General features: G+C 38.8%; 1 long non-coding RNA gene across 1 annotated transcript in view; it reads left to right on the top strand.

Annotated features, from left to right (window-relative positions):
• Positions 1-4232: 4232 nt before the first annotated feature.
• Positions 4233-24776, top strand: part of LOC129524730 (uncharacterized) — a 43265-nt gene continuing 22721 nt past the window's right edge. Inside the window, exons 1-3 of the long non-coding RNA XR_008668614.2 lie at positions 4233-4355; positions 6975-7260; positions 20430-20530. This is a non-coding gene — a long non-coding RNA (uncharacterized lncRNA). The remainder of the gene's footprint in view (positions 4356-6974; positions 7261-20429; positions 20531-24776) is intronic.

Below are 24776 nucleotides of genomic sequence, written 5' to 3'. Positions count from 1 at the left end.
AGGTGGGAGAATCACCTGAGCTCAGGAGGTCGAGGCAGCAGTGAGCTGAGATCATGCCACTGCACTCCAGCCTGGGCAAACAGAGTGAGACCCTGTCTCAACAAAACAAAACAAAACACAGCAAAACACAAAAAACCTACAAGACATTGCTGAAAGAAATTAAAGAGACATAAATAAATAGAAAGACATCCTGTACTCATGAATTGAAAGACTTAGTGTTAAGATATCCATGTACCCAAAGTGATTTACTGATTCAATGCAATTCTTAACAAAATGCAAATGACTTTTTTACAGAAATGGAATAAAACCATTCTATAATTTACATAGAATCTCAAGGGACCCTGCATAGCCAAAACAATCTTTAAAAAGAGGAATGAAGTTAGAGTGCTCACACTTTTGATTTTAAAAATATTTTGAAGCTACAGTAATTAAAGACAGTGTAACACTGGCATAAAGACACATATATAGACCAACGAAACAGAACAGTAAGTTCAGAATTAAACTCTCACATACATGATCTTCAACAAGGGTACCAAGACAAAACAATGGGGAAAGGACAGTCTCTTCAATAATTGGTGTTGTAAACACTAGATATCCACATGCAAAAGAATGAAGTTGAAACTTAACCTTACATCATATATAAAAATTAACTTAAAATTGATTAAAGACCTAGACATGAGACCTACAACTGTAAAATGCCTAGGAGAAAAGTGTAAGAAAAGCTTCATGACACTGAATTTGGTAATGATTTCTTGAATATGATACCAAAAGAATAGGAAACAAAAGAAAAAGGTAGACAAATAGGACTACATCAAACTTAAAAATTTTTGCACATCAAAGGAACAGTGACAAAGCAACCTGTGAAATGAGAGAAAATATTTGCAAATTATATCTAAAAGGGGTTAATATCCAGAATACTTGTCTATAGAGAACCACTACAACTCAACAACAAAAGACAATCTGTTAAAAAAATGGGCCAAGAACTTGAATTCCTCCCAAGAAGAAGTACAAACATAAACAAAATGTTCAGTGCCTTTAATCAAATTAAAACTACAATGAGCGATCTCCTACCCATTAGGATGGTCACTACAAGAAAACAGCAAATAAAAAATATTGGAAGGATGAGAAGAAACTGGAAGCCTTTTACACTGTTGGTAGGAATGAAAAAATGGTGCAGCTGCTATGGAAAAATGATCTGAGGTTCCCGAAATAATTAAAAATAGAACTACTATATGATCCAGGAATCTCACTTCCGGGTATGTATGCAAAAGAACTAAAATAATTATGTCAAAGAGTTATCTGCATACCCATGTTAATTGCAGCATTATTCACAAAAGTCAAGAGTTGGAAGCAACCCAAATGTCTATTAAAAGATGAATAAAGAAAATGTGGAATATACATACAATGGAATACTATATAACCTTAACAAAGAAGAAAATTCTGTCACATGCTACAACATGAATGAACCTTGAGGATATTGTACTAAGTGAAATAAGCCAATCACAAAAAGACAAGTATTGTATGATTACATTTATATGAGGTTTCAAAAATAGACAAACTCATAGAAACAGAAACTACAATGGTGATTGCCAGAGACTGGGGACATGGAGAAATGGGGAGATGTTGTTCAACTGGTGTAGTTTCAGGTTTGCAAGATTAAAAAGTTCTGGAGATTTGTTACACAACACTGTGCATACAGTGAATGCTACTGAACTGTGCACTTAAAAAGTGGTTGAAATGGTAAATTTCATATGTGTTTTAAAATATATATATTTTTTTAATTTTTAATTTTTTTTAAATTTTTTTGAGACAGAGTCTCGCTCTGTTGCCTGGGCTGGAGTGCAGTGGCGTGATCTCGGCTCACTGCAAGCTCTGCCTCCTGGGTTCACGCCATTCTCCTGCCTCAGCCTCCTGAGTAGCTGGGACTACAGGTGCCCGCCACCATGCCCAGCTAATTTTTTGTAGTTTTTAGTAGAGATGGGGTTTTTCACTGTGTTAGCCAGGCTGGTCTCGAACTCCCGACCTCAGGTGATCCGCCCACCTCGGCCTCCCAAAGTGCTGGGATTACCGCGTGAGCCACCACGCCTGGCCTGTATGTGTTTTTAAAATCACAATGAGAAATTTAAAAATAAAATGAAAATAAGAAATGCTTAGCATATAAGAAAGTGAAGCATCGAAGCCCACGAAGATACAGCGAGTTTGCTTACTCCCAGCTTGTCTGGCACTGTCCAGATCTTACTGCCGATAGCCCTGCACCCTGAGTATAACCTCAGTCCCAGGCACACCAGGTGTTCGGACATTCTATATGAAAACCAGAGCATTTAAAGAAATGGTGTAAACAGAATAAAGGTATTTTGTTGAAAATAAAGTATAATGCTATCCTTACTTGGTAATCCCATTGCCTTTAAAGTGAAGCATATTACTGGGATGTAAACCTGTATTTTTCTCTCTTGGCTCTTTAACAGATTCTCCAGATCTGTCTTATTTATATTTCCTTCAAAATACTTTTGTGATTTCTATCTTTTCTTCTTTCCGAGCCACACTTCAGCTTCATTCCTTATGCACAGGAGAGCCTGTTCTTGGTTTCTTTTCTTCCAGGTTCTGATTTTTAATCTGCCCAAATTGTAACTGGGGCATTTATTGACAAAAAGAAATTTGAACATGTAACGGCCTTTTTTTCCTTCTAATTTTTAAGTGGTTTCTAATTAGGTAATTTCCTGAAAATTAAAGTTCTTAAAGTCTCTGATTTATTAGTTCATCACTCTTAATTTTTTAAGTTTTCTATCATTGTCTAGTAGAGTATGTCCAGTTGATAGGATATCTGAGGACATATTATCTCTCCATCAATTTATTTCTGTATTACACACACTTTCTCTCCATTCTCTTCTTCAGACCTTCTGCACCACCTCCCCTCAACAGCTGTAACAAATAAAAATGTCTCCAGACATTGCTGAATGTCCCGAGGCGGCAAAATTTCCCCTGGTTGAGTACAGCTGATAGAAATAATGCCCAAATTTCAAGATTTTTTCCAAAGTGATCTTCATATTCAATTCCCAAACGTGTACTTAACATTGTTCTTTCTGAAAAGAGTACTTTCCCCATTTTCTCTACCTGGAGAGAACTCCAGGAAGCTGAGACCTGCCAGACCACAGAGCTTGACCCAGGTTCCAAGACTGATGAATACCACGAGCAGAACAGTTAGGATGGCCTCTTGTTTGGTTCATCCTTGTGACAACATAATTGGCCCTCTTAGGCATCAATTTTGGTGTCATCAGATTTGTGCAGTTTCCGGGACAGCCGACCTGGCCATGCTTCCTCCCGCAGTGTGAACCGTCTCCTTTTGTTGCTGCTTTGAGGTCTGGTTAGGTGGTTATTATGTGCTCGCCGAATCCACTGCATCTTCGCCTCAACCCACTCTCCAACCCTCCTATCCCCACTTAGATTTGAAGTTCCTTGGGGAGGTATACCTTTTTTTTGTTTTTGTTTTTGTTTTTGAGACGGAGTCTCCCTCTGGAGTGAGTGCAGTGGCACGATCTTGGCTCACAGCAAGCTCCGCCTCCGGGGTTCACGCCATTCTCCTGCCTCAGCCTCCTGAGTAGCTGGGACTATAGGCGCCCGCCACCACGCCTGGCTAATTTTTTTGTAGAGATGGAGTTTCACCGTGTTAGCCACCATGGTCTCGATCTGCCAGGAGGTATATCTTACTGTACTGTTTTAATGGCTGATAATGTCTTCCATGGAGTAGGAACTGAATAAATACTTTTCAAATTGTAAAAAAGAAACAGGGAATACCTCACCAACGTGTTAGAACCAATCAGAGTACCTTGTGGTCTGCCTTTCACACTTAACACTGTGTCTCAATCAGTAACACCACTGGTCACACTGACCTCAGGGACAGAGTCGAGGTTCCAGAATGGGTTAGTGTGGATTAGTGTTATTTTACTGAGTGGTCTGTACTCTGTAGACTTTGGGGAACCCTGTCAAGTAAACCCCAGGTAAGCAGATTATTCCTAAGTGGGATAAGGAAGCATTGTCTAGGTTCCTGATTGTTATGGGCTTTGAATTCACTGGTGATCCTTCAGAGTCTTCAATGTATTTCTCAGCAAATATGAATAAAATGTATTGAATTTTATCGAAGTTAAGGCTCTCTCTTTGTACTGGTAATCTCTTCCTGAGAAGTAGTAAGGGAAGCTTTTGATGTTCAAGGGCTCTTTCTTTCTCTTTGTGTCCATAGTTCCAGCAATGCGAGATTTCTGTGAAGGATTTAAACAAGAGGAAAAAAAAGGAGAAGTAAGCAGCCTGCAAAGAAATGTTTAGAAAATTCCAAGTGGGTGAAGCTTGCAGGATTTGATGAGGTATCAGAGTTCTGCAAAATGAATTCTTATACAACTTTTGGTATATGTTTTATAATTTCGAAATCAAAATAGGGTCAAAAAGTTTTTAAAGCATAATTAAAAAAAAAATACCCTTGCTTAGGTGATAATGGAATATAAGTGAGCCTGGGGATGATGACATAGGCATCCTTGATTGCTGAGGCTATGGGAATAGGGGGTGATACTTGAAGTTTCTTTTCTTTACTGCTATCTTCCAAATAAATTTTACGTGCTTAGTAATTACTTGTTGAACAGTCAACCTGCAAATTTTACCATGAAACAATAGGATAGAGCAAAATAATGAAAACTGTAACAAATTTCATGTATTTTTATGGTTTTGTTTTGATAAATTTCACTAATTTAGCTCATGAAGAGCATTTCCTTTAAAAAATTCACTTACCTGAATGATGTTCAGCCTGTAGCAACAATAGAGGGCATCTTTCATTTCCGTTATTCAAAATTAAACACCATAGCTTGCAGGTATTTTTACTGTGATGTGAATACCATTAGGAAAAAGTTGCAACTATTATGCTTCTTAGAATTGTTTCACAAATGAGACCTTATTGGAACTATTGACCAAATATTAGTGGATGGCTGTATGTTTGATTTTTGCATTAAGGCAGGTTTTACCAATCAAAAACACTTTTCTAGAGCCTAGAAATTATGATACTGATAAACTCTGAGTATTTTTGTTTTATTGAATAAAGACAGCAAAATAAATTTTAGAAAAATAAAAGTGACAGTCAGACAACTGTTATTAATACAAATCATTCATTTCCGGAGTAACATTAATTGCTTCTAGGATTATGAAAGAATAGGCTATTACCAAGTATGACTGATAAAACCTGAGTTTTTCTAAAAGCCTAGGTAAATGGACAGAATACTAATAATAGATAACTCTCGAGCCTAAAGTAAACTATTAAAGATGTTAAGGCATAAAATATCCCACTTTAAAATTCTGCTAGTTAGAGTCAATATTTCCTACTTAAGGGTGTGCAATAGAGTTCCTCTCTCCTGAGGCTGATAACTCTAAGCCACCTCCCATATCAAGATGTCTGTTGTATCTGTCATTCCTTGGCTGCCAGTTTGCATGTGAGGGTAATTTGCTCGTCTTGCTAATTTTGTTTTAGTTTTATTGTAGGTGACATCAAGACCATTCTATCATTGGGGTTACACATTTTTCATGTGCAAATTGGAAAGCACGATGAGATATCTCTCTTGCCTGTCATTATGATTTTTTTAAAAGTGAAAAATAGGCTGGGCGCCGTGGCTCACACCTGTAATCCCAGCACTTTGGGAGGCTGAGGCGGGCGGATCACGAGATCAGGAGATGAGACCATCCTGGCTAACACGGTGAAACCCCGTCTCTACTACAAAATACAAAAAATTAGCCAGGCGTGGTGGCGGCTGCCTGCAGTCCCAGCTACTCAGGAGGCTGAGGCAGGAGAATGTCGTGAACCCGGGAGGCCGAGCTTGCAGTGAGCCGAGATCGCGCCACTGCACTACAGCCTGGGCGGCAGAGCCAGACCCCATCTCAAAAAAAAAAAAAAAAAAGTGAAAAATAAAAATCCCGGTTTCTGGGGAAGCAATCACTCATATAGTGCTGTTGTTAACATAAATATCTAAATCTTCACAGAGGAACTGAGGACAATATGACAATAAGCACTACATTTTCAAGTGTCTTTTATACCCCATTGAAAATTTGGTAGAAATTAGATATCTAGGAATTTCCCCTAACAGAGTAAATATACAGACCGTGTGCGGTGGCTCACGCCTGTAATCCCAGCACTTTGGGAGGCCGAGGCGGGCAGGTCACGAGGTCAGGAGATCAAGACCATCCTGGCTAACATGGTGAAACCCCGTCTCTACTAAAAATACAAAAACAAAATTAGACGGGCGTGGTGGTGGGCCCCTGTAGTCCCAGCTACTCAGGAGGCTGAGGCAGGAGAATGGCGTGAACTCGGGAGGCAGAGCTTGCAGTGAGCCGAGATCGCGCCATTGCACTCCAGCCTGGGCGACAGAGCAAGACTATGTCTCACAAAAAAAAAAAAAAAAAGTAAATATACAGAAATACCTGGCTATAAAACTGTCACAGCTTATGTATAATAACCTCAAACTGGAAGCAATCTAAATGTCCATCAAACGGGGACTAGAGTAATACTCAACCCTAAACAACATATTGTGGAATATTTAATGACATGGAATGACTTCTATTTTAAGAACAAAACAGGCTGGCGCGGTGACTCACGCCTATAATCCCAGCACTTTGGGAGGCCGAAGCGGGCGGATCACCAGGTCAGGAGATCGAGACCATCCTGGCTAACACGGTGAAACCCCGTCTCTACTAAAAATACAAAAAATTAGCTGGGCGTGGTGGCAGGCGCCTGTAATCCCAGCTACTCTGGAGGCTGAGGCAGGAGAATGGCGTGAACCTGGGAGGCGGAGCTTGCAGTGAGCCGAGATCGCGCCACTGCACTCCAGCCTGGGCGACAGAGCAAGACTACGTCTCAAAAAAAAAAAAAAAAAAAAGAAACAAACAAAAGATGTCAAGTCCTTAGTCATTATAAAAATGATGCTTAATCATTTTCTTGGATTTTGCAGATGAATTGGTGAATAGCTTTGTGACAGACCTTCGTTCAAGATCCATTCAAGGATAGAAGACAATTGCATTGAATGGTTGAATAGGGAGATTTCTCAGGAGAATGTTGCTGGGTGCCGTTGAATATTTACTCTCCCACATCCTTGCCTGGCAGGAGGGCCTGTAAGGAGGCTATTCTATGAGCTTGTATCATCTCCCTGGATTCTAGGAGCAAATTACGAAGCAAATGTTGGACCTCTGCCTGTGAAAACCACAGGTCCACGACACTGAGAGGAACCAGGAACCACGGTAAGAAGAGAGGAAAGTGGTGTGGGTGCCTACACTTTCATCATTTGCATGACAAGGGGGTCCCATGAGGCAAGTACAGTCTAGGAGGTAATTGAGGTGGAGCTGTGCAGAAGGGACCCTGACCAAGAGTTGAGGGGCACCAGCGGAGAGGCTGTGGGTTGCACCTCCAGGGGCGGATGCTGGAAGTGGTGCCTGAAAGGAGTCAGCAGGGAGAGCCACATTGTTCGTATCTTGAGACATAACTGGGTGTGCAAAATGGGAAATCACTGTGGATCTCTCAATAGGAATCTTTCAGGGATAGAGCCGGTTGTGAACATTCTGTAACATCAGATTAAATAGGGCCTTTTCTGTTCTTCATCTCTCTTTCATGCCTTTCTTCCCCCAGATAGACATACTCAGTGAGCTTTCTTCCCAGTTTGAAGCAGGTCTGAGGTGGAGAAGTAGAGAAAATCAAAGTTTTGACTATTGCATGGAAGTGGACATCCTAATTATTGAAATAATACTGTTGTGGCCAGGGCTGATGTTTAGCTGAGATGTACTGGTGTGGTTGCACTGGTTATTAAAATATTAAAATACTTTAATATTGGTTGGTAAACAGTCCTGATCCTAGGCCCCTTGAGGGCCTCCCTTGACCCTGGAAACCCTGTGGGCACTGCTATTCCTCCTTCCCACCCCCTCCACACACTTCCTATCCCTGAGACCAGTGTCCCCGGCGGTGAGGCTGACGCTCCAGTGGGCTGTACCCAATGTCTCTGGTTTTGCAGCTGGGCTTCCTGGGATTGTCCTCATGTGATCCTTATGGGAACAGCAACTTCCTCAATTGTCACCTCTTTTAAATGTCACCCAATATCAATTATGAACTGGCTCAAGTTTTATGCAAAAGACTCTCCCAAAATCGGCCTCAAAAGCACTTTTGTTAGGACGTTTTTGAGAAAAAAATATATGATGCTTTATGATTTTATTCTACTTTTTCAATGTCACATTTACAAATGTTTATAATTAAGTTAAAAGGGTGAGGCAGAAAACCAGGCAACTCTACTGATTTTTGTAACATAATCTGTCTCAAAATATACCATTAGAAGTTTAAATATTTAAATAGTTATAACCATTTCTAGGGGATGGTAACATGGCTAACTTTTAGACTTTTATTTATTAGTTTTTTTTTTTAGACGGAATCTCGCTCTGTTGCCCAGGCTGGAGTGCAGTGGTGTGACCTCAGCTCACTGCAAGCTCTGCCTCCCAGGTTTACGCCATTCTTCTGCCTCAGCCTCCCAAGTAGTTGGGACTACAGGTGCCTGCCACCACACCCATCTAATTATGTTTTTGTATTTTTAGTAGAGACAGGGTTTCACTGTGTTAGCCAGGATGGTCTCAATCTCCTGACCTCGTGATCCACCCGCCTCAGCCTCCCAAAGTGCTGGGATTACAGGCGTGAGCCACCACGCCTGGCCCTGGCCAGTATTTCTTAAGTTTCATTAAAAAAAAAAAAAAAAAAAAATATATATATATATATAGTACTCTTTTGACTATTACTATTTTGAATGAGAGGAATAAAATAATACATGCAACTAAATGGGATTTTGTATTTTTCCTTCACATACATTGACCTACGTTTAAAATGTAAGCCTCTCACCCTCCTGACAACTCCATATCCCCACCCCCTGCTCTGTGTGGTCAGAGTTGGTGCATCCCAATGCTTTGAATAGGGTCTGACACATTTGCTGTTGGAATCACTTGAAACATTTCACTTAGCAGGAACATAGTAAAGTATAAATGATGCTGAGGTATATCTCCCCAAGGAGGAGGACACAGAACAGGTTCTCTGTGGGGACAGGAGGAGGGACTGGCCCTGTGTACCCACTGCCTCCCCACGGCTTCCTCAACTTTTGTTTGATTTTTCCTCAATCAGGAACATGACATCACATTCATCCAGACCTTGAACCTGTCTTATTAGGTTTATTCCTAGGTATTTTCTTGTTTGTCTGACATGCAAATAGAATCTTTTTCCTTATTTCAATTTTCTGGTTGATTATTTCCATCATAAAGGAAAGTTGCTCTGTAAAATTTACCTGTTTCTAGCCACGCGATAAAATTTTATTATTAGTTTGAATGGTGACTGTATACACACACACACACACACACACACACACACACACACACACACACACACACTTTAAGTTCTGAGATACATATGCAGAACGTGCAGGTTTGTTACATAGGTATACACCTGCCATGGTGGTTTGCTGCACCCATCACCCCATCATCAACATTAGGTATTTCTCCTAATGCTATCCCTCCCCTAGCCCCCCACCCCCACCGACAGGCCCTAGTGTGTGATGTTGCCCTCCCTGTTTCCATGTGTTCTCATTGTTCAACTCCCACTTAATGACTGAGAACATGGGGTGTTTCATTTTCTGTTCCTGTGTAAGTTTGCTGAGAATGATGGTTTCTAGCTTCATCCATGTCCCTGAAAAGGATGTGAACTCATCCTTTTTTATGACTGCATAGTATTCCATGGTGTATATATACCACATTTTCTTTATCCAGTCTGTCACTGATGGGCATTTGGGTTGGTTCCAAGTCTTTGCTATTGTGAACAGTGCTGCAATAAACATACATTTCCATGTGTCTTTATAGTAGAATGATTTATAATCCTTTGGGTATATACCCAGTAATGGTATTGCTGGGTCAAATGGTATTTCTGGTTCTAGATCCTTGAGGAATCACTACACTGTCTTCCACAATGGTTGAACTAATTCACACTTCTACCCACAGTGTAAAAGCATCCCTATTTCTCCACATCCTCTCCAGCATCTGTGGTTTCCTGACTTTTTAATGATTGCCATTCTAGCTGGCAATCTCTTTGTGGTTTTGGTATCTCATTGTGGTTTTGATTTGCATTTCTCTAATGACCAGTGATGATGAGCTTTTTTTCATATGTTTTTTGGCCACATAAATGTCTTCTTTTGAGAAGTGTCTGTTCATATCCTTTTCCCACTTTTTGATGGGTTTTTTTTTTTTTTTTTACTTGTAAATTTCTTTAAGTTCCTCGTAGATTCTGGATACTAGCCCTTTGTAAGAAGGATAGATTGCAAAAATTTTCTCCCATTCTGTAGGTTGCCTGTTCAGTCTGATGACAGTTTCTTTTGCTATGCAGAAGCTCTTTAGTTTAATTAAATCTCATTTGTCAATTTTGGCTTTTGTTGCCATTGCTTTTGGTGTTTTAGTCATGAAGTCTTTGCTCATGCCTATGTTGTGAATGGTATTGCCTAGGTTTTCTTCTAGGGTTTTTAGGGTTTTTATGGTTTTAGGTCTAACATTTAAGTCTTTAATCTATCTTGAGTTAATTTTTGTATAAGGTGTAAGGAAGGGATCCAGTTTCAGTTTTCTGCATATGGCTAGCCAGTTTTCCCAACACCATTTATTAAATAGGGAATCCTTTCCCCCATTGCTTGTTTTTGTCAGGTTTGTCAAAAATCAGATGGTTGTAGATGTGTGGCATTATTTCTGAGGCTTCTGTTCTGTTCCATTGGTCTATATATCCGTTTTGGTACCAGTAAATGGTTACTTTTTTTAAAAAGCAAACTCTTTCAAATTTTGTATGTTTATAATACAGCAAATAATTTTGTCTTGCTTTTATAAAAAAATTGAGGTAAAATTCACATAACATAAAGTTAACCATTTTACAGTGAACAATTTGGTGACATTGAGCATATTTACAATGTTATAGAAGTACCACCTCTGTTTAGTTTCAAAATATTTTCATCACTGCAAAATAAAACCATGTAAGCAGTCAAATCCCACCTGTCCTCTCCTCCTGTCTCTGTCAACCACCGATCTGTTTTATGGGTTTACCTATCCTGGATATTTCATATAAATGAAATTATACAATAACCCTGTATAATTTTTTGTGGGCCTGACTTCTTTCATTTAGCATAATGTTTTTGAAGTTCGTTCATGTTATAGCATTTATCAGTACTCCACTTCTTTTTATGGCTGCATAATATTCTACTATATGTGTATATCATAATTTGTTTATACATTCCTCTGTTGACGGACATCTGGGTTGTTTCCAACTTTTGGCTATTTTGAATAGAGCCCTTTTGAACATGTATGTACATGTATTTGTTTGAGAACTCGTTTTCATTTCTTTGGGGTATATACCTAGGAGTGAAATTGCTGAGTCATATAGTAATTCTATGTTCAACTTTTTGACCACTGCCAAACTGTTTTCCACAAACATCATCATCACTAGCCATGTATGATTTACTCCACATCTTCACCAACACTTGGTGTTTAATATTTTTTTTTAATTATAGCCATCCTGGTAGTGAAGTGGTATCTCATCGTGGTTTTGATTTGTATTTCTCTAATAACTAATAATATTGAACATCTTTTCCTGTGCTTGTTGGCCATTTGTAGATATTCTTTGGAGAAATACCTGTATAAACTCTTTGACCATTTCATTTTAATTGAGTTGTTTGTCTTTCTATTGTTGAGTAGTTAAAGTTCTTTATATAGACACATCATTTAGAGATTTGCAATTTTTTTCTCCCATTCTGTAGGCTATTTTTAAACTTTCCTAATAATATCATTTGGTGTACAAAAGTTTTAAATTTTGATGGAGCCCAATTTATATATTTCTTAATTTGTTGTTCATGCTTTTGGGGTCATGTCTAAGAACATGTATGTACCTAATCTGTATCTGAGAACCTAATCTCAGATTCAAGATCAGGAAGATTTAACCATAGGTTTTCTTCTAAGAGTTTTGTAGATTTAGCTCTTGCATTTAGGTCTTTGATACATTTTGAGTTAGTTTTTCTATACGGTATGAAATAAGAGTTCAACTTCATTCTTTTGCACGTGGCTATTTCGTTGTCTAAGCACTATTTGTTGAAGAGACTATTCTTTCCCCATTGAATGGTCTTTGCACCCCGTCAAAAATTAATCACCATAAATGCGTGGGCTTATTTCTGGAATCACAATTCTATTTTTCTCATCTATGTGTTTATCCATAAGGATAAACAGTGCCACACTGTTTTGATTATTGTTAACTTTGTAATAAGTTTTGAAATTAGAAAGTGTGAGTCCTCCAACTTTACTCTTCTTTTTCAATAATACTGTCTAAGCTGTTCGAGATCTTTTGCAATTCCTTACATATTTGATAATTAGCTTTTCAATTTCTGCAAAAAGGCTATTCAAATTTTGACATAGATTGTATTGAAACTAGATCTGTTTAAGTATTGCCATTGTGGCAATATCAAGTCTTCCAATCCATGAACACAAGGCATATTTCCATTTATTTAGGTATTCTTTAATTTCTTTCAGCAATGGTTTGTAGTTTTCATTGTGTAATACTTTCACTTCCTTGATAACATTTAATTTGAGGTTTTTTAATCATTTTTATGCTATTATAAATGGAATTGTCTTAATTTAGTTTTTAAATTATTCACTGTGCCTTTTTAAGAACACATGTGATTTTTGTGTTCAGCTGTACCTTTGCTGAATTTGTTTATTAGCTGTAATAGTGGATTATTTGGGATTTTCTATACCTAGGTTTATCAGTGAATAGAGATCTTTCGATGCTTCTTATTTATTTTTCATTTCTGATTTCTCTGGCTAGAACTTCCAGTACAATGTTAAATGAAAGTGGTAAAAGGGGTCCTCCTTGTTTTGTTCCTGACCTTAGGGGAAAGTTTTAGTCTTTAACCAGTGAACATGATTTAGACTATGGGTTTTTCATAAATGCCCTTATTTTATGTTAAGGGATTCCCCTTCAATTTCTAATTTTATATGAGAATTTTTTTTTTCTTTTGAGAGGAAGTCTAGCTTTGTCACCCAGGCTGGAGTACAGTGGCTCGATCTTGGCTTACTGCAACCTCTGCGTCTCGGGTTCAAGTGATTCTTCTGCCTCAGCCTCCTGAGTAGCTGGGACTACAGGCACCTGCCACCAAGCCCAGCTAATTTTTTTTTTTTTTTTTTAGTGCAGACGGGGTTTCACCATGTTGACCAGCCTGGTCTCAAACTCCTGACCTCATGATCCACCCACCTCAGGCTCCCAAAGTGCTGGGATTACAGATGTGAGCCACCATGCCCGGCCTGAGGATTTTTATCATGAAAGTGTGGCAGATTTTGTTGAATGCATTTTCTGCAGTTGAGATGATCCGAATTTCTCCTCGCCCCCACACACCTTTATCCTATTAATGTCATATAATACATTGGGTTTCTAATGTTGGACCATCCTTGCTTTCCTGGGCTGAATTCCACTTAGATATGGTATAAAATCCTTTTAATATGCTGTTGGATTTTATTTGCTAGCATTTTGTTGTGGATTTTTGCATCTTTATTCATAAGGGATATTGGTCTGTAGCTTTCTTTTCTTGGAATATCTTTGCCTGGTTTTCATATCAGGGTAATGCTGTCCTTATAGAATAAGTTGGAAAGTGTTCCCTCCTTTTCAATTTTTTGGAAAAGCTTGAGAAGGGTAGATATTAATTGTTTTTTAATTTGTATTTTTATTTCAATAGTTTTGGAGGTACGGGTGGTTTTTGCTTACATAGATAAGTTCTTTAGTGGTAATTTCTGAGATTTTGGTGTACCTGTCACCTGAGCAGTGTACACTGTACCCAACATGTAGTCTTTTATCACTTATGCCTCTCCCACTCTTCCCCTGAGTCCCCAAAGTCCATTATATCATTCTTATGTATTTGCATCCTCATATCTTAGCTCCCACTTATAAGGGAGAACATATGATATTTCGTTTTCCATTCTTGAGTTACTTCACTTAAAATAATGGCCCCCAACTCCACCCAAGTTGCTGCAAAAGACATTACTTTATTTCTTTTTATGTCTGAGTTATATTCCATGGTGTATATATACTACATTTTCTTTACTCACTCGTTGGTTGATGGGCACTTAGGTTGATTCCATATCTTTGCAACTGCAAATTGTGCTGCTATCAACATGCATGTGTGTGCATGTATCTTTTTTCATATAGTGACTTATTTCCCTTTGGGTACTTACCCAATAGCAGGATTGCTGGATCGAATGGTAGTTCTACTTTTGGTCCTTTAAAACTGTTTTCCAGCCTGGCGCAGTGGCTCACGCCTGTAATCCCAGCACTTTGGGAGGCCAAAGCAGGCAGATCACGAGGTCAGGAGATCAAGACCATCATGGCTAACACGGTGAAACCTGTCTCTACTAAAAAATACAAAAAATTAGCTGGGCATGGTGGCGGGTGCCTGTAGTCCCAGCTACTCGGGAGGCTGAGGCAGGAGAATGGCGTGAACCCTGGGAGGTGGAGCTTGCAGTGAGCCAACATGGTGCCACTGCAGTCTAGCCTGGGCAACAGAGCAAGACTCTGTCTCAATAAATAAATAAATAAATAAATAAATAAATAAAATAGAAAACCAAAAAAAAATCTGTGTTTTCCGCAGTGGAAAACCAGTTTTTCCATACTGTTTTCCATAGTGGTTGTACTAGTTTACATTCCTACCAGCAGTGTAGATGTGTTACCTTTCCACCACATCCACGCCAACATCTATTGTATTTTGACTTTTTAATTATGGCCATTCTTGCATGAGAAAGGTGCAAGAATTGTGGTTTTAATTCGTATTTCTCTCATTGTGGTTTTAATTCGTATTTCCCTGATAATTAGCGATGTTGAGCATTTTTTTTCACTTTGTTGGATGTTTGTATATTTTTCTTTTGACAATTGTCTATTCATGTCCTTTGCCCACTTTTTCATGGAATTATTATTATTATTTTTTACTGTTGATTTGTTTGAGTTCTTGTAGATTTTGGATATCAGTCCTTTGTCAAATGCATAATTTGCAAATACTTTCTCCCAATCTGTGGATTGTGTGTTTACTCTGCTGATTATTTCTTTTACTTTGTAGAAGCTTTTTAGTTTAATTAGGTGTCATGTATTTATTTTTGTTTTTGTTGCATTGCTTTTGGGGTCATAGTCAAGAATTCTTTGCCTAAGCCAATGTCTAGAAGACTTTTTCTGATTTTATCTTCTAAAATTTTTATGGCCTCAGGTCTTAGATTTAAGTCTAAGTTTTCTTAGATTTCAGCCATTTTGAGTTGACTTTTGTATAAGTGAGAGATGAGGATTCAGTTTCATTCTTCTATGTGTGGCTTGCCAGTTTTCCCGGCACCATTTATTGAATAGAGTGTCCTTTCCCCAATTTATGTTTTTGTTTGTGTTGTTGAAGATCAGTTGGCTGTAAGTATGTTAGCTTTATTTATGTGTTCTCTGTTCTATTCCATTGGTCTATGTGCCTACTTTTATACCAGTACCATGCTGTTTTGGTGACTTTAGCCATGTAGTATAATTTGAAGTTGGGTAATGTGATGCCTCCAGATTTGTTCTTTTTGCTTAGTATTGCTTTGGCTATGCAGGTTCTTTTTTGCTTCCATATGAATTTCAGGATTGCTTTTTCTGGTTCTATAAAGAATGATGATGGTATTTTGTTGGGAATTGCATTGAATCTGTAGATTGCTTTGGACAGTATGGTCATTTTCACAATATTTATTCTACCCATCTGTGAGTTTGGGATGTGTTTCCATTTGTTTGTGTCATCTGTGAATCTTTCAGTAGTGTTTTGTAGTTTTCCTTGTAGAGATCTTTCACGTCCTTGGTTAAATATATTCCTAAGCATTTTGTTTTACTTTTGCAGTTGTAAAAGGGATTGAATTCTTTTTTTTTTTTTTTTTTTTTTGAGATGGAGTCTCATTCTGTCGCCCAGGCTGGAGTGCAATGGTGCAATCTTAGCTAACTGCAACCTCTGCCTCCCAGGTTCAAGTGATTCTCCTGCCTTAGCCTCCTGAGTAGGTGGGATTACAGGTGCCCACCAATGTGCCCGGCTAATTTTTGTATTTTTAGTAAAGAGTGTGTTTTTCCATGTTGGCCAGGCTGGTTTCAAACTCATGACCTTAGGTGATCTACCTGCCTCAACCTCCCAAAGTGCTGAGGATTGCGGACATGAGCCACCATGCCTGGCCAAATTGAATTCTTAATTTGATTCTTAGCTTGGTCACTGTTGGTGTATAGCAGTGTTACTGATTTATGTACATTTATTTTGTATCCTGAGACTTTATTGAATTCATTTGTTAGGTCTAGGAGCTTTTCAGATGAGTCTTTAAGGTATTCTAGGTATAGAATTATATCAGCAGTGAACAGCAACAGTTTGACTTCCTCTTTTCCAGTTTGGATGCCCTTTATTTCTTTCTCTTGTCTGATTGCTCTGGCCAGCACTTCCAGTACTATGTTAAAGTAGAAGCAGTAAAAGTGGGCATCCTTGTCTTGTTCCAGTTCTCAGGGGGAATGCTTTCAGCTTTTCTCTATTCAGTATGATGTTGCATATGGGTTTGTCATATATGGCTTTTATTACTTTAAGATATGTCCCTTCTATGCTTATTTTGTGGAAGGTTTTTATTATAAAGGAATGCTGGATTTATATATAATGATAAAAGGATTAGTCAAACAGGAAGATATTATGATCCTAAATTTATATGCATATAACACTGGAGCCTCCAAATTTATAAAACAATTACTACTAGACCTAAGAAATGAGATAAACAGCAGTACAAATATAGTGGGGGACTTCAATACTCCAATGACAGCACTAGACAGGTCATCAAGACAGAAAGTCAACAAAGAAATAATGGACTTAAACTATACCCTAGAACAAATGGACTTAACAGATAATTGCAAAACATTCTTCCCAACAACTGCAGGATACACATTTTTTTTCATCAGCACATGGAACATTCTCCAAGATAACCTATGATAGGTTACAAAACAAGTCTCAACAAATTTAACGAAATTGAAATCATATCAAGTATTTTCTCAGACCATAGTGGAATAAAACTGGAAAGCAACTCCAGAAAGAACACTTAAAATGATATAAATACATGGAAATTACATAATCTGTTCTTGAATGATTTGGTGGTTAACAATGAAATCAAGATAGGACTTAAAAATTCTTTGAAATGAATGAGAACAATGGCACAACTTATCAAAACTTCTGGGATACAGCAAAACTGGTGCTAAGACGAAAGTTTATAGCATTAAATGCCTACGTCAAAAAGTCTGAAAGAGCACAAATAGAAAACCTAATGTCATACCTGAAGGAACTAGAGAAACAAGAACAAACTAAACTGAAACTCAGCAGAAGAAAAGAAATAACAAAGATGGAAGAGAACTAAATGAAATTGAAACAAAAAATACAAAAGATAAATGAAATGAAAAGCTGGTTCTTTGAAATGATAAACAAAGTTGATAACCATTAGGGAGATTAACCAAGAAGAGAAAAGATTCATATAAGAAGCTCAAGTAGAAATGAAACTGGAGATAGTACAACCAATACCACAGAAATACACAAGATCATTCAAGGATATTATAAACACCTTTACATGCACAGACTAGAAAGTCTAGAGGAGATGGATAAACTCCTGGAAGTATACAACCCTCCTAGACTAAATCAGGAAGAAATAGAAACCCTGAACATACCAATAACAAGCAGCAAGATTGATCAGTGATAAAAAAAAAAAAACAAAAACACTGCCAACAAAAGAAGAATCCAGAACCAGATGGATTAACAGTTGAAATCTATCAGACATTCACAGAAGAACTGGTATCAATCCTACTGAAACTATTCCAAAAGATAGAGAAAGAGGGAATCCTCCATAAATCAGTCTATGAAGCCAGTATCACCCTAATACCAAAAGGAGGAGAGGACATAACAAAGCAAACAAACTACAAACCAATATCCCTGAACATAGATGCAAAAATCCCCAACAAAATACTAGATAACTGAATCCAACAGCATATGAAAAAGATAATGCATCATGATCAAGTGGGTTTTATATCAGGGATGCAAGGATGGTTTAACATACACAAGTCAATAAATGTGATACATCACATAAAATTAAACAAAAACTATATGATTATATCAATAGGTGTGAATCCCTCTTTAAATGTTTGGTAGAGTTAATCAGAGAAGCTATCTGGTCCTGAACTTTTTTGTTGTTGGTGGTAAGTTTTGATTACTGATTGAATTACTTCACTTGTTATAGGTCTATTCAGATTTTCTATTCTCGAGTCAATTTTGATAGATTGTGTGTTTCTAGGAATTTGCTAATTTCATCTAGGTTATCTAACTTGTTGGCATAAAATAGTTTGTAATTTTTTTTTTTTTTTTGAGACGGACACCCAGGCTGGAGTGCAGTGGCACAATCTGGGCTCACTGCAGCCTCTGCCTCCCAAGTTCAAGCGATTCTCCTGCCTCAGCCTCCCAAGTGGGATTACAGGCACCTGCCACCACAACTGGCTAATTTTTGTACTTTCAGTAGAGGCGGGGTTTCACCATGTTGGCCAGGCTGGTCTCAAACTCCTGACCTCAGGTGATCTGCCCGCCTTGGCCTCCCAAAGTGCTGGGATTACAGGCATGAGCCACCACGCCTGGCCTGAGCAATGATTTGACTACATTCATAATTTGGGTATATCATGTTTTCATTTTCATTTGGCTCAAAATATTTTCTAATATCCCTTATAATTTTTTATTTGACCTATAGGCTGCTTAAGATTGTGTTAATTTCTACATATTTGTAAATTTTCCAGTTTTTCTTCTGTTATTGATTTTTAGTTTCATTCTGTATTTGTCAGAGAAGATAATTTACATAACTTTATCTTTTTACGTTTATTGAAACTTGTTTTATGGCCTACCCTGACACATGATCCACGTGCTTTGTGTATTTTGCAATTGTTTGGTGGAGTATTTTCTTTTTTTTTTCTTTTTGAGATGGAGTCTTGCTCTGTCGCCCAGGCTGGAGTGCAGTGCCGCAGATCTCGGCTCACTGCAAGCTCCGCCTCCCGGGTTCACGCCGTTCTCCTGCCTCAGACTCCAAAGTAGCTGGGACTACAGGCGCCCGCCACCACGCCTGGCTAATTTTTTTCTTGTATTCTTTAGTAGAGAAGGGGTTTCACCGTGTTAGCCAGGATGGTCTCGATGTCCTGACCTCGTGATCAGCCCGCCTCGGCCTCCCAAAGTGCTGGGATTACAGGCGTGAGCCACTGCGCCTGACCTCGGTGGAGTATTTTCTATATGTCTGCTAGGTCTTGTTGATTTACAGTGTTTTTCAAGTCCTCTATTTCTTTATTGATCTTCTGTCTAGATGTTCTATCTGTTATTGAAAGTGAGTGTTTGAGTCCATTTAGTGTTGCTGTAACAGACTACCTGTGACTGGGTAATTTATAGAGAAGAGGTTTACTTGGCCTATGATTCTGGTGACTTGAAGGTTCAAGATTGAACAGCTGCATCTAGTGAGGGCCTCCCTCATGCTGCTTCCACTCATGGCAGAAAGTGGATGGGGTGTGGGCGTGTGCAAAGAGATCACGTGGTGAAAAAGAAAGCGAGAGAGAGAGAGAGAGATACACCCACTGACCCAAACACCTCCCAGTGGGCTCCTCCGTTTAGCACTGTTACATGGAGGATCAAGTTTCCACATGAGCTTTGGCAAGGCCAAACCACATTCAAATGATATGGGGCGTATAATTTGCCAAGTGCAGTGGGGTATTGAAGTCTCCAACAATTATTGTAGTACTATCTACTTCTTCCTTCAAGTCTATCAATGTTTGTTTCATGTATTTTGGAGTTCTGATTTTTGGTGTCTATACAGTTATAAGTATTTTATATTCTTGATAAATTTATGAGTTAATCAATATATAATGACCTTAATTCATTTCTTGTAACAATTTTTGACTTCGTTTATTTTTGCTTTGTGTATCTACTATAAGTTTTTGTTTTGTAGTTACCATTAGGCTTACACAAAACCTCTTATAACAGACTGTTTATATTTGGTAACAACTTAACTTTGATCACATAGAAAAAAGTCTCCACTTTTAGTCCATCCCCTGGCCCCCATTTTATGCTTTGATGTCATAATTTATATTTTTAATTGTATATCCCTTAGCAAATTATTATAGCTATTATTTTTAATACTTATTTATTTAATCTTCATACTAAAGACACAGATGATTTACTTACCATCACTGCAGTATTAGAATATTCTGAATTTGACTGTGTACTTACTTTTAGCAGTGAGTTTTATACTTTCTCATGTTTCCATGACACCAGTGAGCATTCTTTTCTTTCTTTCAGCCTGAAGAGCTTCCTTTAGGATTTCTTGTGAGACAAGTCAGCTTTTATTTGTCTGGAAAAGTCTTTATCTCACTTTTATTTGTGAAGAACTGCTTTGGCAGGTACAGTATTCTTAGTTGGCAGATTTTTTTCTTTGAGGCTTTGAATATATCATCTTGCTCTCTCCTGCCATGTAAGGTTTTTGCTAAGAAATATGCTGCTAGCCTTATTGGAACTCTCATATTTGTGATTTATTTCTATTCTCTTGCTGCTTTTAGGATTCTCTCTTTGTCTTTGATTTTTGATAGTTTGATTATAATACATTTTGTTATAGTCTTGTTTGGATAGAATCTGATTGGAGACATTTGGTCCTTATACCTTGATATTATTCCCCAGGTTTAAGAATTTTTTAGTGATTATTTCTTTAAACAATGTTGTCCTAGGGGCTGGGTGTGTGGGTGTTGGCCTGGAGGCTAGGACCGTTAGGGTTGACCTTTGTCTCAGGGCTCCAGGTGCTGGCCTGAAACCTGAGTCTATAGGGGTCATCTTGGAGCCTGGGTCCATGGGGGCTAATCCAGTGCTGGAGTCTGCCAGGAAGGGACTGGGCTGTGGGTCTGCTGTAATGTGTGGCTGCAGGGGAAAATATGAAGAGTGGGTCTGTGGGTGCCTGTTTGGAGATGAGAGCTGTAGCAGTTGGCCTGGTTCTTGGGTAGGTCTGAATCCTGGGGCCATGGGGACCAGCCTGGTGCTGCAAGCTGTCCAGAGCCTTTGGCTGCCTGGCCCTGGGGTGGGCCTAGAGCCTGAGTCTGTGGGGGATAGCCTGGAGTTGGGGTTTGTCCAAAGTCTGGGGCTACTGATCAGCTACAGTCGGGCTACTACCCCAACTGTCCTTTCTATCTCTTTAGTGCATCCTGTCTGTAATCTCCTACCTGGTTTCCTTAGTTCTTGTGAAGGTGGTTTTATGCATGGATAGTTGTTCCAATTGATGTTTCTGCAGGGGAGCAAGAGCTAGAAAGTCCTATTCACCATCTTCCTTACAGCCTTCTGCCCCAAGGCTGCAGTACTTTTCAATCACATGTTTTATGTTACCTCTTTCTTTTCTCCAGCCATTTGGAAATAATTACCAAGAGCTACTTCTTTTGGCCAGGTATGCAATTTTTGTGAACCAATGCTGTTCTAACTGATTCTAACTCAAGAGGCGAGAAAAGCCCAGATGCCCCTAATTGGATCCATGGTTGTACTGTGCTGTATTTCCAGGACTTGTGCAAAGTTTAATACTATTACTCATCAGTTTTATTTTACCTCCTATTTTTCTCATTATTTGCATGGATTTACGGAGGCACTTTCCTGACTTTTTCATTGTGGGCTGTGTTGTAGTCACCTTGGATCGATCTCTGGCCCTTTGGTCATTGTGTGCTTTGAGTCTGCATGGTGAGTCCCAGTTTTATTTCATGCATGAGCTTCATTGACAGAAAATCATTATACCTTATTTCCTTGCTTCATGCTTGGAAGATGTGGATTTGGCCTTCATATTCCTGACTGGATACTTTAAATGAGTCAGATGCATCTGCTTTAAATAGGTATTGACTAAGGAGAAGTAAGGGAATAATCTGTAAAACTCAACCCAAAATGAAGTCTTTCTTCTTGCTAGAGGCATATTATTTATTTGGATAGATTGAGATTTTCCTCTACATGTTTAAGAAGTTAATCTCAATTTGGATGTGATTAGTAATAAGAATTTCAAATCTATATTTCACTTGAGTTTCTTGCAGTGTAATTATGTTTGTTGTCTGTTTGGGAATACTAAAACAATCATTTTATTGTAGTATATTTAATACTTTTACCGTATTTCTTCTTACTTAAGCCAATACATATAAATAACAACCATGAGAATCTCAAGCATATTTGAAATATTTTAATATCATTATGAAAGTAGAAAGATAAAATTAAAGTGCTCCAAAAATATTTAAAAATTCTAGTCCAATATCCTCATTTAGAGAAAGAAACCGAGGCCCAGAAATGTAAAAGCAAGTGAATAAAATTAGTGGTATGGCCAGAATTAGGTACTTTGTTCATGAAAATATTTAGTCATTTTTGAGGTGAGTTAGGACTGGCAGGGCACGGAGGGACACTGTTGTCATAAAACTATGAAGGACCTACCAAGGAAAAAAATACCTCTAGGGGTCTCTGTTTATTGAGTTCTAAAAAAATACCCATACTATATTTGGTTGGCTAATAACATATAAATGGATTTTAACTGGTAAGTGTTTGGGGCATTTCTTTTTCTCTGTTCTTTCCGTTCCTTCTCCACACATCTATCCCAAGGCACAGGCATTTTATTTTGCATTTTGGACCTGCTGTCTGTTTGACAGTGTCCTCTTTTGATTTATTTATTATTGTTGTTTGCAAAGAAGAGGGAAATTTTGAAGCATGAACTTGCTGTGCTACCTTGATTTGGAGGTCTCCTGGCCCAGGGTGGAAAAACTTAAAATCATCTGACATATGTTTATATATATTTAAGTGTCTCAGTTGGCTTCATTTGTGCAATGAGGTCCCAAGATCCACTCAAACTCCTACTTAACATACAGAAAAGAAAAACATGTGCTGCTTTGACTAAAAGTTCCTCCTGGCCTTCCCTGTGAAACTCAGGTGAAACCTCCAGCCAACAGAATTGTAACAGAGTCATTCTATTACACCAAGAAGCCTGTGAGCTCACAGGGGGAGGAAATACTGCAGCAGGATATGCAGTTGGGAGGATCTTCCTGCTCACAAGAAAATACAAAAAAAGTGGAATTAATCATCTTCGTCTTTTCACAGAATTTGCTAAGAAATTAAATTCAAATTAACACACTCATAGTTTTTGCCCATGTTCAAAACACTCCTGGTGCTTATGAGAGACGTGCTCTTTTAGAGGGCACAGTTACCATAAGGCAGCCACACCAGCAGGCTGAGTACTTACATTAATGATAAACCTATTATGCTCTTTCGCCATGAAAACAGATCTGGACCCTCACCTCCCCACCTACCGCTGTCACAGGCTCCTGGAATTTCCCTCTCTCACCCCTACCCTTCACCACTTTTGTGAATGTTCCTCAATCTGACTCTGTCTTCCATCAGTCTTCTCCTCTTCAAACCCTTTCTCTGTGCTCTGTGGAATTCCTGATCAGTATAGTTTCCATATAGACATCCTTTACTTAAACCTTCTCTCCCATTTCTTGCCCTTATTGAAAATTGGCCTCTCTCTAGTCATCATCCCCCCTACAATTCCATAGGCCTCATTACGACTTCCAAATCATTTCTTCTTTTTCTACCCTTGAAAAGCCTGGCACCTCTGATGTTTGTACCACTTACCAGTGTCACAATATTACCATATTACCCTCTTTGTGTTAGAGCTTCCCAGAGAAACAAAGCCAATAGGACACACACACACACGCACACACCTGCACACACATACACACACACACAAATGTATTTATAATTAAATAAGAAATATATACATATGATGGCCGGGCACGGTGGCTCACACCTGTAATCCCAGCACTTTGGGAGGCCAAGGAGGGCAGATCACGAGGTCAGGAGATCGAGACCATCCTGGCTAACATGGTGAAACCCTCTGTCTACTAAAAATACAAAAAAAATTAGCCGGACATGGTGGTGGGCGCCTGTAGTCCCAGCTACTTGGGAGGCTGAGGCAGGAGAATGGAGTGAACCCGGGAGACAGAGCTTGCAGTGAGCGGAGATCACACCACTGCACTCCAGCCTGGGCGACAGAGCGAGACTCCGTCTCGAAAAAAAAAAAAAAAAAAGAAAGATAAACGTGACAAAGTTCTCATTTCTATAATTTGTCTTGTGGCTGTAGTTAGTGTTTATAATTAGCTTTTTCCTTTAACAGTTCAGTATTGCTGTTTCCTCCAGTAAGCCCTCCAGCACTACGTGGCTCTTTGCTTTACATGGTGGCCCAAACCTTCATTCCTGAAGGGTCTAGGCCATGAGTGTTCCTGCCTGGATTGGTTTGTTGTAGTTTTCCATCAACCTTAACCACCAGGCATGATAATATTGAAAGGTGCCTCGAGGGACCTCCTGTGTTCCAGACATACTCTTCTTTATCTCCACTGTGGAATAGTAGTCCAATTTTCTGTTGGTAGTCAGGATTAATCACCCCAACCAGCACAGTAACTCCCTTCTAAGTGGTCAGGTGACATTCTTAACCTCCAGTTCAGTAGAGTCGTTGTTGTGTCTCCTGGTGGGAGCATTCATCCCTCTGTTACTATAACCTCTAGGTAGTTACTATATCCTCTATAGTAGAGCATAAGATTGTGAAAACAGGAAGTCAACATTTGCTACTGAGTTGCTAGGGGTAATGGTGAG

Source organism: Gorilla gorilla, chromosome 13, assembly GCF_029281585.2.
Source record: "Gorilla gorilla gorilla isolate KB3781 chromosome 13, NHGRI_mGorGor1-v2.1_pri, whole genome shotgun sequence".
Classification (NCBI taxonomy): Eukaryota; Metazoa; Chordata; class Mammalia; order Primates; family Hominidae; genus Gorilla; species Gorilla gorilla.
This window is presented reverse-complemented; position numbering and strand designations above follow the sequence as displayed.